Genomic DNA, 14,952 nt, shown 5'->3' with positions numbered 1-14,952 from the left:
CGAGAACAATGTAGACATGACCGAGACACGTCTCCGGTCAATAACCAATAGCGGAACCTGGATGCTCATATTGGCTCCTACATATTCTACGAAGATCTTTTATCGGTCAGACCGCATAACAACATACGTTGTTCCCTTTGTCATCGGTATGTTACTTGCCCGAGATTCGATCGTCGGTATCCCATACCTAGTTCAATCTCGTTACCGGCAAGTCTCTTTACTCGTTCTGTAATACATCATCCCGCAACTAACTCATTAGTTGCAATGCTTGCAAGGCTTAAGTGATGTGCATTACCGAGAGGGCCCAGAGATACCTCTCCGACAATCAGAGTGACAAATCCTAATCTCGAAATACGCCAACCCAACATGTACCTTTGGAGACACCTGTAGAGCTCCTTTATAATCACCCAGTTACGTTGTGACGTTTGGTAGAACACAAAGTGTTCCTCTGGCAAACGGGAGTTGCATAATCTCATAGTCATAGGAACATGTATAAGTCATGAAGAAAGCAATAGCAACATACTAAACGATCAGGTGCTAAGCTAATGGAATGGGTCATGTCAATCAGATCATTCAACTAATGATGTGATCCTGTTAATCAAATGACAACTCTTTGTCCATGGTTAGAAAACATAACCATCTTTGATTAACAAGCTAGTCTAGTAGAGGCATACTAGTGACACTCTGTTTGTCTATGTATTCACACATGTATTATGTTTCCGGTTAATACAATTCTAGCATGAATAATAAACTTTTATCATGATATAAGGAAATAAATAATAACTTTATTATTGCCTCTAGGGCATATTTCCTTCACTCTGTCATATGGATGCTAGCGACACTATCATATACGTGAGCCAAAAGGCGCAAACGGTCCCGGTCCATGGTAAGGCGACACCCGTGGGGATACCGTGCGTGAGGCCTCAATGTGATATGAGGTGTTACCGGCTAGATCGATGTGACTTGGAATCAGGGTCCTGACAGCGTTGGCATCAGAGCCGGACTGCCTGTAGGTTCGTTGAGCCAAACTGGTCGATGTCGAGTCTAGAAATGCTTTAGTTATATGTAGGGGAATTGATTGTGGGAGGGAACGTAAGGCTCTTTTACTCCTTTACCTTATGCCCTCTGATCTGAGTCATTCTCTTCTCATTCAACGTGGGTTAAGGACTAGGCTCTCTTCTTCTATCAGGTTCACGTGTTACTAATCCGTAGTAGCTTATAGGATTGTTGTTACAAGCCTCAGTACAGTTTCTACTACTTCTAGTATGTTGCCAGTTGAATCAGGACCCTGATATGATGTTGTTGAGTGGTATTGCAAACTATTGTGGATGTATCAAATCTTTTTCTAAGCATTTACAACCGTTATGCTGTCCAATTTCCCCTAGAAAATTCTAATGCCTTTGCATTATTCTATGCTTTCAGATGGCCACCCGTTCGCAGAACCAAGTGGTTCGTCTGACCCGGTGCCTTGATGTGCCCGGCCACACGGCCATGTTGGTTTGAGTGATAGTTGTGTTAGGCTATCGGTGGTATCCGGAATATACCGTCGAGGAGCAGTTCAGAGACTTCAACCAGAGCCAGTACCTCTGTACCGTCAGGATATATCCATCTTATCCTGGAGCCACTGAGCCCCTTCACTGTTCCTATGGACTTGGGGTCACTATTGAGATGTCTGTGTAGGATGCAGCCTATTCAATGATGACTATCATTTGAGCCAGGACTGCCTTGCTACAGAACACCGACTTCCGTTTCATGCCAGCCTCACTTCCGGGAGCACAGGGGTACTATCAGGCCTTGTACTATGACTCTACACATGAGGAGTCACTACTCCGCACCACTGCCGAGATGCTCGAGGATAAGGACCATGAAAATCGGGCTATGTGTATGGAGCTTTTCCACGCTTGTGCTGATCATTGGGCCACTTTGACTCGGTTTGCACCTGCGGTGCAGGCAGGATACATGGACATGAGGGACTTGTACCCTGTACAGTCTGGATTGCCAGATTGTATGGAGTGGCGCGATGTAGGAGGCATCACCCCTCCTCGTGGTCCCCGTCTGCCACAACCTGTGGGACCGAGGCCACATCCGAGTCCCTATCGTCCGCAGGCTCCGTAGGACCGTCTGTTCCCAGATGATCATGTTCCACTTCCAGGCTTTGGTGGCAACTTCTATGAGGATTACTACGGAGCCGTCTGAGCTAGTAGTAGTTTCACTAGTATTGTAGTAGTTGTATTCTCCACAGTCCTGCGTGACCGTGGGATACAACTTGGTGTGTATCATGCTCCGGAGGTGTAGAAAAATAATGTATAGGAGCTTGGAATGCCTTCGATGAGGTGTAATGTCTTTCACCGTAGTTGCACTCTAGCCTGGGCTTGTACTAAGCTATGTACGGTGTGTATGACCAATGGTATATATATGGCAGTTTCTATATTACCATGTCGTGCAATGAACATCTTAGCATTCCATGTTATCCATTATATTCTGCACTTCCTTGCTAAGTTTGTTCCATCCTTATCTAAACCGTTGTCTTGTTTTCTCCTAGGATGGTCAACACCCGCAGCAACCCTGCTGCCCTGGAGCAGGGGGAAGCCAGTGCAGTTAGGGGCGAAAATCTGCTTCACCCGCCTTCTCTGGCCGAAGTGATGCTAGAGGCGGAAAGAAACAAGTGTGAGACTAACCGCTTGCTGGAGCAGATTGAGCAGAACACTGCACGCCATCAGCAAAATGACTTGGTGTCAATCAATGACTTTATCAAGTTGTACCCACCAAAGTTTAACCATTCCGTCGAGCACCTCGACGCGGATGACTGGCTTCGCAGCATCACCCACAAGCTACGTTCTGCCAACGTAGCCGAAGCTGACAATGTTACTTATGCTGCCTATCACCTCTAAGGCCCTGCTAGCCTTTGGTGGGAAAACTTTGAAGCTATGCGCCCGGTAGGCCAAATCACTACTTGGGCTGAATTCAGTGAGGCTTTCCGTGAGCATCACATTCCGGAAGGTCTCATAGATCGCAAGAGGGAAGAGTTCTACAATTTCACCCAAGGAAGACTGACTGTGGATGCAAATGAATTTGGGAATCTGGCACGATATGCTCCTGAAGAGGTATCCACCGACGCTAAGAAGTAGGCAAGGTTCCGCAAGGGACTTAGCCCTGAGGTTCGCCGCGATCTTCGTCTGCACGAGTGCACCTCCTTTCAGAAGTTGGTCAATAAAGCCATCAGTGCTGAGACAGGCCAGTCTGACTATGACGCTTCACGCAAGCACTCTCGTGATTTTGGCTCTTCATCCGGCTCTGGATCTCAGAAGCGCTGGGTGTGGATTCCAAGCACGGCACTGCCACCCAGGTTCATTCCGAGGCCATCCTTTGAGGCGCCTCGCCCCAACCAGCAGTTTGCACCGTCCAAGCCCTATGGTGGCCCCGCTGCTACTGATGCTCCACGCCCCAATGTTGTGACATGTTTCAAGTGTGGAGAGCCGGGTCACTATAGTCGAGAGTGTCCCCAGAACAACAACCCCAATCAGTCTGGAAAGTCCGTTGGCCGTGGTAAGCCAGCGGGAAAGACATTCTACGCCAAGCCGGTCACCACTGCACGTGGCCATGTCAACTATGTCTCAGCCAAGGAGGCTCATGAGGATCCTAACGTCGTCCTTGGTACGCTCCTTGTTAATTGCCATCCGGCATCTGTTCTTTTCGATACTGGAGCATCTCATTCATTCATATCTGAGAGCTATGCTCGATTGCATAACACAACATTCTGTGACATGCCCACTACCATGGAAATTCAAACCCCTGGCTCTAGATGGCAAACTTCTAGAGTAAGCCATGGGAACGAAATTCTTGTCGATAGACTTGTCTTCCTTGCATCCTTAATAGCTCTCAAGTCCTCGGACATAAACATCATCTTGGGTATGGACTGGATGTCAGCTCATTATGCTAAGATTGATTGTGCCACTAGGACCGTTCAACTTACTCACCCATCGGGCAAGACAGTCAATGTTTTAACTCGAGTGGCCAAGCGCCAGCTTTACTCCCTAAATGCCAACTCCCTTCCAGACCTTGAGGATATTCCGGTAGTCCGAGACTTTCTGGATGTCTTTCCAGAAGAACTGCCAGGTGTTCCACCTGACAGGGATGTCGAGTTCGTGATAGACCATGTTCCAGGAACCGTTCCAATTTCTAGAAGACCCTATAAGATGGCACCCTTAAAAGTAGCCGAGCTTAAGAACCAACTCGATGAGTCCTTGAAAAAGGGTTTCATCCATCCTAGTTCCTCTCCTTGGGCTTGCCCCGTCCTCTTCGTCAAGAAGAAGGATGGAACGGATCGGATGGTTGTAGATTACCGACCTGTCAACTTGGTCACCATCAAGAACAAGTATCCGCTTCCCAGGATCAACGATCTGTATGACCAGCTCGCTGGATCCTCAGTCTTTTCCAAGATGGATTTGAGGTTGGGCTACCATCAAATCAAAATCAGAAACAGGGACATTCCCAAAACGGCCTTTGTTACTCGTTATGGCCAATACGAGTACACCGTTATGTCCTTCGGTTTAACCAATGCCCCAGCCACCTTCTCTCAGTTAATGAACTCAGTCTTCATGGAGTATTTGGATAAATTCGTCATAGTATACCTCGATGACATACTCATCTACTCCAAGAATGAAGAGGAACATGCCGAACATCTAAGGATGGTATTGATGAAACTTCGAGAGCATTGCCTTTATGCCAAATTCTCCAAGTGTGAATTTTGGTTGCCAGAAGTGACCTATCTAGGCCATGTAATCTCTGGTAAGGGTATTGTTGTCAATCCCGAGCGAGTTCAAGCCGTCCTTGATTGGACTCCACCTATGACGATCAAGCAAGTTCGGAGCTTCCTTGGCTTAGCGAGCTACTGCCGCCGCTTCGTCGAGAATTTATCCAAGGTTGCTAAACCTCTAACTGAACTCCTCAAGAAAGATAAAAAGTTCGAGTGGACCCCATAGTGCGAGTTCAGCTTTCAGGAACTGAAAAGACTCCTGACATCTGCCCCCGTACTGGTACCACCAGATATTTCCAAGGACTTTATTATCTATTGCGACGCCTCGCGACAAGGACTAGGTTGCATACTCATGCAAGATCGTCAGGTAATTTCCTATGCCTCACGGCAATTACACCCACATGAGGAAAACTATCCCACACATGATCTAGACCTTGCAATTGTAGTCCATGCACTCAAAACTTGGCGACATTACCTTCTCGGTAATCGTCGCGAGATCTTCATCGATCACCAAAGTTTGAAATATATCTTCACCCAACCGGATTTGAATCTCAGGCAACGACGTTGGGTTGAGTTGATCTCGGATTACGACTTAGGAATAACTTACACCCCGGGCAAAGCCAATGTCATGGCTGATGTGCTAAGTGGTAAATCTTATTGTAACAACCTGATGTTACAACAAAGTCAACCACTTCTCCATGAGGAATTTCGTAAGCTTAATCTTCACATTGTTCCTCGAGGATTCCTATCCACCCTGGTGGCGAAGCCTAACCTTATGGATCAGATCATAACTGCCCAGCGGTATGATAAGGGCATATCCCGGATTAAGGAAAACATCGCTAGAGGAGTTGCTAGATGTTTTTCCATGGATGAGCGAGGTGTTGTCTTCTTCGAGAACCGCTTGGTGGTTCCCAAGAAACAACATCTACGCCAGTTGATTCTTAAGGAAGCTCATGAATCCCCTCTCACCATTCATCCCGGTAGTACTAAAATGTATCAAGACCTACGCCAGAGGTTTTGGTGGACTAGGATGAAGAGAGAAATTGCTCAATACATTGCTAGTTGCAACGTCTGTCGTCGTGTTAAAGCAAAGCACCAACGGCCTGCTGGAACCCTTCAACCTTTGGCTATTCTTGAGTGGAAATGGGATAAAATCAGTATGGATTTCATCACTGGGTTTCCCAGGACCAAGAGAGGGAATAATGCCATCTTCGTCGTGATCGACCGTCTTTCCAATGTAGCCCATTTCCTACCTGTTCGTGAGAGTATCACCGCTAGCCAGCTAGCTGATTTATACATCTCCTGAATAGTGTCTCTTCATGGTGTCCCATTGGAAATTAACTCAGACCGTGGGAGTCTCTTCACCTCTCGATTCTACGAAAGTTTCCAAAATGCTATGGGAACTCGTCTCTCTTTTAGCACCGCCTTCCATCCTCAATCAAGTGGTCAAGTAGAGTGAGTCAATCAAATTCTGGAAGATATGCTCCGAGCTTCTGTCATCTCATTCGGAATGGGTTGGGAGAAATGCCTTCCATTCGCGGAGTTTGCTTATAACAATAGTTATCAAGCTAGCTTGGGCAAAGCTCCTTTCGAAGTTCTCTATGGACGAAAATGTCGAACGCCTCTTAACTGGTCAGAAACCGGGGAAAGATAACTCTTTGGCCCGGATATGATTCAGGAAGCAGAAGAGCAGGTTCGCGTTGTTCGTGAGAAATTGAAAACAGCCCAATCTCGTCAAAAGAGCCAATATGATCGTAAACATAAGCTCATGACTTATGAAGTCGGCGAGAAGGCTTACCTTCGGGTTACTCCGTTAAAGGGAACCCATCGTTTCGGTATCAAAGGCAAATTGGCTCCTCGTTACATTGGACCCTTTCGCATTCTTGCCAAACGAGGAGAAGTTGCCTACCAATTGGAACTACCTTCACATCTTTCCAGAGTTCACGATGTCTTCCACGTTTCTCAACTTAGGCGTTGCTTCGCAGATCCTATCCGTGGAGTGGACCACGAAACGCTTGATCTACAAGATAACCTCTCATATCGGGAATATCTCGTTCGTATCCTTGATCAAGCCGAGCGTACCACTCGACGCCATAATATCAAGTTTCTCAAGGTTCAATGGTCACACCATTCGGAGAAAGAAGCCACTTGGGAAAGGGAGGATCGTCTTCGACTCGAGTACCCCACCTTCTTCCCAGAGGATCCTAAATCTCGGGACGAGATTCTTTTGAGTGGGGGTGAGTTGTCACATCCCTGCTTTTAGTCATGTATTAGGATTGGATGAACATGTGCATCATGTTTAAATTTATTTTAAACTTGAAATGGGGGCTAATCAACCCCAACACCCCCTGAAAATGCTAACTTTCCAACAATTGGATTTTCAATGAACCCAAAATGCCCTTCATAAAAGCCCACAATTTTTGGTTCTGGTTTAAACCTCTGCCAAAAATGGCCTTGCAAATTATGGAGCCATTCTGGATTTTTGAACAAGCCATAAGTATTTGAATTTGGGCATTTTAAATACTATAAATATTTTAAAGTGCTCAAATACTCTTGGAAGTATTTTTAGGCAGTTGAGAATATTTTCAAATGTGCCTCTGAATATTTCCAGGATTTTTAGAAATGGAATGGTATTTTAATCATTTCAATACACGGAGCAGAGCAAATAAAAAAAAGAGAAAACAAGGGAACAGAGGACTTACCTGTCGCCCTAGCCTGGCCCAGCTCGGCCCAGCCCACTGGCTACCGCCAGTCATCCCCCTTCCCTCGCCAGGAAAATGAGAGGCGCGTGCCCGGCGCCCGCAGCCACACGCCGGCCACCTCCTGCTTCTGCCGACACCCAGGACGTCGTCTATGAGTGCCACGCACTCCCCCTCGTCCCCCTCTAACTTTCCCCACTCTCCCCGTGCCCCTCTCCCCCCTCTGGCTCTCTCCCCATCCCCTCCCGAGAGGAACTCGTCGCCACCGTCGCCGTTCAGCGGCCATCGACCCCCTCTCGTCTCTTTGACGTGTCCCCGAGAACCACCGCCGTCTTCCTCTTCCTCACGGGTGAGCCACGACGCCTCGGACGCACTGCAACGCCGCTACCGCCATCTTCTTCAACCTCGGTCGCCGGAGATCCCCCTCGCCGCTCCGCTCGCTCCGGTGCTTCCCCGAGCACGCCGAGGCCACTCCTGCACTCCCTGTGAGCTTCTCTTCCTTCTCCCCCTAGCCATGTCACCCTAGCTGCCCCTAACCCCGTTGGCCATCACGACCGAGAGCTTGGCTCCGCCGGCCATGCCGCCCCCGTGGCCACCATCACCTATAGCCGCAACTGAGCGCGTCACCATGCTCAGTGCACCCCCAGGAGGCCGTAGCACCCCTCTGCGCCCCCTGTAGTGCCTCCTACCGTCGTTTCCGTGCATGCTCGAACTCCGGCCGCTGCCTGGCTCGACGCCGGCGTCATCTCCGGCCACCCCCGCACACACCGCTTGCTCCACTCGGCGCGCGAGCTCACCAGCAGCACGTAGATGCCCTCCGTCGGCCATTGGGTCACCGGAGGAGGAATCCCGACGCCCTCCGCCGCGTCTGTCCTCGCCGGCGGCTTAACGCCGATGGGTTTGACCCACTTTGACCCTGGCTGGGCCCCACCCGAGTCCTGACACGTGGGGCCGGCCCTAACTGGATTAGTTAGGTGTTAGTTAGTGCTAATCACCATTGTTAGTGTTAATCCCCTCGCTAAACTAACCCTGAGCCACTGATATGTGGGCCCAGCCCTGCTGACATTTTTAGTAGATTTAGTTTAACTCTAATTAACTCAGTTAACTAACTGAGTCACTGACCAGTGGGTCCCCCAGGTCAGGTTTGACCTGGACGGCGCCTGTTGACCTGCTGACATTAGCGTGACCTAATGCTGACCCAGTAATACATTTTTTGGATTTATTTTTTTATATAGGAAATTCCAGAAAATAGCCAAAACTTCTAAAAATCATAGAAAATCAACCATAGCTCCAAATCAAACAAGTTATATATGAAAAATGATCAGAAAAATTCAATCTATCCATCTGTAATGGTTTCATGCATGACAAACCACTTTAACCTTGTTGTTTAGGTGAAACAAGCTAACACACTTATTATGCATAAGAACTTTAACTTCCATTTGAATCTTTGGTTCAAATGGACCCATTTCAACTTGTTTCACATTGCATTAGGCAGGACACATAATTTTGCCATGTCATAGCATGCATCATGTTGTTGCATAATGTCATGTGTTGATTATGTTCTGTGTGTCCTTCGTGGTAGGTTCTGCCTCCGAGGATATCTCCGAGTATCCAACTGAAGGGCAGTACCCTACTACCACTCCATCAGGCAAGCAGACCCATTGATCATATCGATACAATCCCATGTTCTCACCTCTGCTCTCATTTACTGCATCAAGACAACATCGTTTCAAACTATTGTGTGCTACGGTAGTTGAACCCTTATCCTCTGCATGACCTGTCATTGCCACAGTAACTGGATGAAACCCACTAGCATGTGTAGGAGTTGATTGAGCCATGTATATGTTTCCTACCTTGCTATGCCTGCTATGCTTAGAGTTGTGTCAGGTCTGGTTCATCTAGGTGATGGGCTAGAGTGAAATGATTATGTCGGTAATGTGAGGGATGTGTTGAGCATGATTTGGTAAAGGTATCGATGAGAGGCCATGTAGGAGTACATGGTGGGTTGTTTCATTAAGGCCGTCCCTAAGAACTGAGATCTGTATGTGTGATTTTAAGAATCAGCTACTACCATGCATTGGGATCCTTAATTGACCCTCTCGGCTTCTTAATCACCCTAGTACTCTGTCCAGGAGTTGCAAATAGTTTCTGGTGTTTGTAGGTTATGTGTTGGCGGCCGTGCGTAGTGCTGACCCTAGGGGTGGGCTATGTTGCGGTAGATACACCGTGGCCGGGTATGCCGGGCGCCCGTTTGGCGTCTCGGGACCATGTTCACATCGTTCGGGGTCGTATGTGGAAACCTCGGCCGGACTCCCTGCGGATGGAACCTGGATAGGTGATAAACCTGAACTAGAGACTTGAGTGTTTAGGTAGGCCATGGCCGACACCCTCGTTGGGCTTCCGCTTGAAGGTTGCCGAGTACATGTCGTGTAAACGGCGGTAAGTGGTGAGAGCGTGTATGAAGAAGTACACCCCTGCAGGGTTAACATCATCTATTCGAATAGCCGTGTCCGCGGTAAAGGACTACTTGGTTGCCTATACAGTTCATAGACAAGTTAATGGATACTACTAAAAGACTCAAGATAAGTGTGAGTACCGAGGATGGCCCTCTCGTAGGATGACGAGGGAGGATCCCCGGTGGAGTATTGTGTTGGTGATTAGTGGACTTGTGTGCGAAAACTATTTTACTAGTGGTGTCCCGTAGGATAGCTTAGCCAAGAGTCAAAGCTGGCTTGCTGCAATAACTCCACCACCTTCTTGAGAATGAGCATGTATAGTAGGTTCTGATGTAAGACTTGCTGAGTACCTTTGTACTCATGTTTTCTTAATTACTGTTTTCAGACGACAACACCGCCCCCTCCGATGGGTTTTTTGTAGATCTCGACGTCGATGAGTGACTTGCCACCCATGTGGTGATCCTGGCCATGGAGGGCCCTATGTAGATAGACAGGCTTCGAGAAGCCTTCTTGCTTTCTAGTGTCTGTACTCAGACTATTTGCTTCCGCATGTGCTTGTATGCTTCTATGACTTGAGTGTCGGGTCATGTGACCCCTGCCTGTATGAACATGTTATGTATGGCTCTCTGGAGACTCTAAATAAAGTACTTGAGTTGTAGAGTTTTGTTGTGATGCCATGTTGTATTTGCACATATCGAGCATATTGTGTGTATGATTGAAATGCTTGGTATGTGTGGGATCCGACAATCTAGTTGTTTATCCTTGGCAGCCTCTCTTATGGGGAAATGTAGTCTAGTGCTCCTTGAGCCATAGTAGTCCGCTACAGCCCGGTTCACCGGAGTCCTGTTATCCCAGTACTACTGCTTAGGACACTTGACTGGCCGTCATGTGTTTCACTTCATTCCTATGTCTGTCCCTTCGGGGAAATGTCACGCGGTGACTTCTGAAGTCCTGTCTAGCCTGCTACAGCCCGGGTTTCCCGGAATCCTATTAGCCCAGTGCTACAGCCCGGATTCACACGCTGATGACCGACATGCTCGATGTGATTCATGTATGCCTGTCTCATAGGTCTGTGCCGCTTTGGGTTCACGACTAGCCATGTCGGCCCGGGTTCTCTGTCATATGGATGCTAGCGACACTATCATATACGTGAGCCAAAAGGCGCAAACGGTCCCGGGCCATGGTAAGGCGACACCCGTGGGGATATCGTGCGTGAGGCCGCAATGTGATATGAGGTGTTACCGGCTAGATCGATGTGACTTGGAATCGGGGTCCTGACAGCGGAGTAGTGGTAGAGTAGTTTATATTTTCTCTGCGTACAGTACCAGTTATTCGTGCTTCAAAACTGATCCGCACGCCATTAAAAAATAAAGGTCGATAACTAATGCGGCACCTCGGGCCAACGCGGCCAGATCGCATTTTGCACGGGAAATTACACACCATGTTTCGTTGACATGTGGTCCCATTCCAACATATCAGTGAGACGACGGCGAGTAGTAGGAGTATTTCCGAATGGACATGTAGGCCGGGGCGCCTCTTCGTGAACCGTGGCAAACTCGCAACCGTCCACCGACTCTTCGCCTTTCCCTCTCGATTTGGAACTGTTGTCGCACGCTCTTCCTCTCCCTCCTCCATTTTCATTCAGCCCTTCACCCTTTCTTCTGCCATTGTTTGATTGTCTTCTCCATGGAGGGAACAGGCCGGAAACGACCCCGTTATTCTTGCCCCGATCTGAAAGATGACGTGGTGGAGGAACTCATTGATCGGTGCGACGTCATAACCTCGGCTAGCATGGCAGGTTCGTTCAAGCCCATTCTCGACTCAACTAATAACATCATTACAAAGGCCCCAAGAGTCAAGGAGCGGTTTGATCTCCCCTATCTTCTTTGCCGTGACCCTGATTACTGGCGCCGGCACGACAGAGGCCTCACCCTGTGCCAGTTGATGCTGCTTGATAATGATACGTATGATGTTAAGATGCCATCGCTTGAGGGCAAGGCTTGGGCGGGCGCAAATGGAGATTGGGTTGTTTACATTGGGTCCAACTGCGAGTGGGAACTTGTGAATGTGTACACTCGTGACCGGGTTCCACTTCCAAAAATCTCAGTAGACTGCCCAGAGGTTGAGCACACCGGTATTGTACGCACATTCAAATACGATCATGGTGACTGTCTTCTACGGAAGATAGCAATTTGTCGAGTTCCCAACCGCTCTTGGAATTACAACAACTATCAAGTTGTTATTATCTTTGACAAGCTTGTTGCCGTCCTTGGTGGTTCAACTCGATGGATATTGCTCAAAACTCAGTTTCTGTACACGGATGAGTACTGTGATGCAATTCAATATGAGGGCCTTGTGTTTGCTGCCACCACTCGTGGCACTGTTTTTGCATGGGATCCTCGTAGTTTCAGTACGTTTGTCTTCCACCGTAATTATAATTGTTTCATCCACATGCATGCGGGTTAGCAAGTTTCCCTTTACTAATTAACCTTCTTCTTGTGTTTCCAAGGTCCTGTGAACATCCCACCACCTATACTTGAAAAATTATATAACCAAGGGGGAGATGACGATGGTGATGATCACGAGCATGAGGACGAGCAGCGCCCATATACTCTGTGGCGCCTGGCAACTAATTCCGATGGATCACCTCTTCTTGTGTGTATACAGCCCACTGATGATGTTACTGCTAAGGAAGTAGGTGTAGTCTCCCTTGGTCGCACTCTCCGGACCTATTCCAACACCCGTTGCATGGTATTAGGGATGGATACTAGTGTGCTAGTGCCAACTCCTTCTCCCTGGTACAGAATTGATAGTCTTGGAGAAAACTCGCTCTTCCTTGGACAAAACTATCCGATGATGGTGAAAGGCGATCCAACTGCTGTTGACACAACGTTACTAGTACCATTTATGAGAAGCAAATGTGTCTATACCTCGGACATTTGGGTGGTTCCCTACCCTGGTACTGATATAGTAGGCCGCTTCAGCCTGGATGATCAGTCCTGCGTTGGTTTCCAGATGGACAATCGATGGCCCGTCCCAGAGAATCACTTGTGGTTCAAAGCAAGTGAGGGAGTGCTGGATTAGGGGGTCTCCGGACAGCCGGATTATATCCTTTGGCCGGACTATTAGACTATGAAGATACAAGATTGAAGACTTCGTCTCGTGTCCGGATGGGACTCTACTTGGCGTGGAAGGCAAGCTAGGCAATACGGATATGTATATCTCCTCCTTTGTAACCGACCTTGTGTAACCCTAACCCTCTCTGGTGTCTATATAAACCGAAGGGTTTTAGTCCGTAGGACAACAACCATAACATACAATCATACCATAGGCTAGCTTCTAGGGTTTAGCCTCTCTGATCTCGTGGTAGATCTACTCTTGTACTACCCATATCATCAATATCAATCAAGCAGGACGTAGGGTTTTACCTCCATCAAGAGGGCCTGAACCTGGGTAAAACATTGTGTCCCTGCCTCCTGTTACCATCCGGCCTAGACGCACAGTTTGGGACCCCCTACCCGAGATCCGCCGGTTTTGACACCGACATTGGTGCTTTCATTGAGAGTTCCGCTGTGTCGTCGCCATCAGGAAGGATGCCTCATCCCGTCCTTAAAGACGGCACTGTTGTTGAGGGAGCTTTGGCTATCGGCCAAACTCTCCGGCTAGGTGGTTTTCTTATGACCGCCTGTTCGGCCGCCGCGCGGACGATGACTTATCGGGTCATCAAAAGCAATCTTCACGTCAACTCGGAACTCACCGAGCAGTTAGATCCAATGGAGCTCTCTTCCTGAATGAGCTCTTGGATCGCATCGCCGCCCTGGGAGTCACTACAGACTACGATCAGATTGGGCCTAAACGCGATCTGGGAGAGATCAACTCTCCCCAGGTCACCCATCACGTTGCAGTCATGGAGGAACAACGCGGCAACCCTTTATCTATCTTAATGACTAGCTATGTCTGGATTCCCGATCCCTCCAAGCCAGATACCCGCGGAGGGGAGGACGTCACTCAAGACCTGAACCTAGAGTCAGGCAGCGGGCTAGATTTATTGGAAAACCTCCATGAATCCAAACCTCCGAGTTTGGATACTCCTTGGCCCCTGAGTCTCAGATTGGGTGACGATTCGGGTTCAATTCCACCCACCCACCCAAACATAAGCAATCTATCCCAAATTAGGCAAGAGCCCAAAGAAACAGTACACCATTACTGGGCCAGATTCCTCCTGATCATGAACAGGATAAAGGACTGCCGCGAGGAAGACGCAATTTCACTCTTCTGCAATAATTGCACGGACAAGGGAATCCTCAACGCCATAAGTCACCGTGAAATTACACGCTTTGCCGACTTGGTGTCTATAGTACAAAAGTAATGTGCGATGGAAAGCGCCTGGAAAACCGAAATAAAATTTTGGGATAATCCGGCCCTGAATACAAACCTAGTCCGAAATAAAAGGGTGCATTATCACAATACACCTGGGTTAACTACCAAAAAGCAAAAGCTCTCTACAGGGCAAGGAACCGTACTGGAGGGATGGCTCAACGGACCATGCAAAATTCATAGTACAATGGATGCAATACCAACGCACAGCCTTAGAGCATGTTGGATACTCCGGAGGTGGCCAAAAGTGGTGAGGATCTACTCCTCCCAAATACCATAGAGCACCATCCCGTGGACAACAATACGGTGTTAACGGTCTTTGAGACCTTCGCGTCAAATAATAGACGCAAGCGAACACTCCACAGCATGGCCAAAATCTGCCACATAGCAGAAATAAATCCTTGGAGTGATACGGCTATTACCTTCAATGCCTGTGACGAACCTAAATTCCGAACAGCCCGAGCACCAGCCGCACTGGTCCTCATTCCAATCGTGGACGGCTTTCGACTCACCAAGGTACTCATGGACGGCCGCAGCGGATTAAACCTCATCTATGAGGAAACTCTTCAAAAGATGGAAATAGACTGGAGCCGCATTGAGCAAAGTAGCACAACCTTTAGAGGAATCATCCCCAGTCAGGAAGCACGCTGTGCTGGGAAAATCA

This window comes from Triticum urartu, chromosome 2 (genome assembly GCF_003073215.2).
Source record: "Triticum urartu cultivar G1812 chromosome 2, Tu2.1, whole genome shotgun sequence".
Classification (NCBI taxonomy): Eukaryota; Viridiplantae; Streptophyta; class Magnoliopsida; order Poales; family Poaceae; genus Triticum; species Triticum urartu.
This window is presented reverse-complemented; position numbering follows the sequence as displayed.